The sequence below is a fragment of the Belonocnema kinseyi genome, chromosome 6 (assembly GCF_010883055.1).
Source record: "Belonocnema kinseyi isolate 2016_QV_RU_SX_M_011 chromosome 6, B_treatae_v1, whole genome shotgun sequence".
Classification (NCBI taxonomy): Eukaryota; Metazoa; Arthropoda; class Insecta; order Hymenoptera; family Cynipidae; genus Belonocnema; species Belonocnema kinseyi.
This window is the reverse complement of record NC_046662.1, coordinates 80,307,227-80,308,727: the sequence shown is the minus strand read 5'-3', so window position 1 is coordinate 80,308,727 and position 1,501 is coordinate 80,307,227.

Below are 1,501 nucleotides of genomic sequence, written 5' to 3'. Positions count from 1 at the left end.
AATAAAGTTTTAACAAAGTAGTTCAACTTTCAACCAAGTAGTTGAAATTTGAACCAAAAGATGAGTTTCCAGCAAAAATGTAATAGTTGAAATGTAAACAAAAACAGACTAAATTTGAACACCAACAAAATAACTTTTGACCTTGAATCAAAAAAGTAAAAGAATTTTGAACCAAGTAATTAATTTTTTACCCAAAGATATATTTTGAATATTATCCATTAATTTTCAACTCAATAGTTGAATTTTCATCTAAACAAGATAAATTTCAAACAAAAAACGATATAATTTAATTTTTAGTTAAAAAAGTTAACTGAAAAAATCAAGTTTTTTATAAAAGAGTTAAACTCTCAACCAAAGAAATGAATTTTTAAGTGAATTGATGAATCCTTTACTAATAAAAGTTAATTTTCAACAAAGTAGCTAAATTTTCGAAGAAATAGTTGAATTTTCCACTAAACCAAATAGTAGATTTTTCCTACTAAAAGAGATGAATTCTGATATAAACATATCGAAGTAAATTTTTTCAATTAAAAATAATAAACTTTTAATGAAAAATACTAGGATTTTATAATTTTGGTTTATCAATTACGATCGCGCTGAAGGAAAAATGGACTAGGTGATGTATTTGGATATTTTACTTGTAAAGTAAAATTACTAATTTTCAATTTTTTAAGGATTTAAAAAACTTTTCATTCTTGTCTATACTTCTTGTGAAAACTTGTGACATTTCGATGAAGTCCTCTTTAAAGTGTTAAGCGATACTGAAGTTGACCCTCCTCCTATTTTTAAATCCAAAATCTAAATGTCATATTATATAATCGTCATTCGAACAATAAATATTGAGTTAAAAGTATTTGCTTTATTACCATCTCTGTCACTCTTACGGCATTAACCTTAATATCGCTCCTCTAAATGCTCCTAGGGAAATCGAGTCAATTGTCGAGAATGGGAAGTGCCGCATATACTGGAACTTTATATTCTCGACGATTGTTTCTGTTGCTCACTCGAGGCCTGACATCGTTCTTCTTGACTTCGAGAAGCGAACCATGTTCGTTATCGAATTTTCGGTACCAGCTGACAAAAACATTATAACCAAGGAGAATGAAAAGAAAGAGAGGTATCGAGACCTTATAAGGGAGTTGCAACGATTGTACCAGGAATATTCTGCTAAACTAATCGTCCTTATCATCGGCGCTCTTGGAGGTGCCAAGCTTTCACTTGCTAATGGCCTAAAAAGTATCCCTGCGTGTCAAGAATATGCTAGAACACTTGCGGGAAAAATGCAGAAGGCGGTTGTCTTTGGGTCGCTCCGTGTTCTTCGGGTGCATGAGGCTTTTGCTGGATCGTCGTATTGATTCCTTTACAGACTGTAACCACCTATCTCACGGTTGTGAGACGTGGTTGTGGCTGAAATTTTTACCGCGATTTGGCTGGAAGCGGGTGAAATTTTTCAGATTAGCACCCGCTCCCGGCGAAATCCTGCGGTTGTCCTTATGACAAA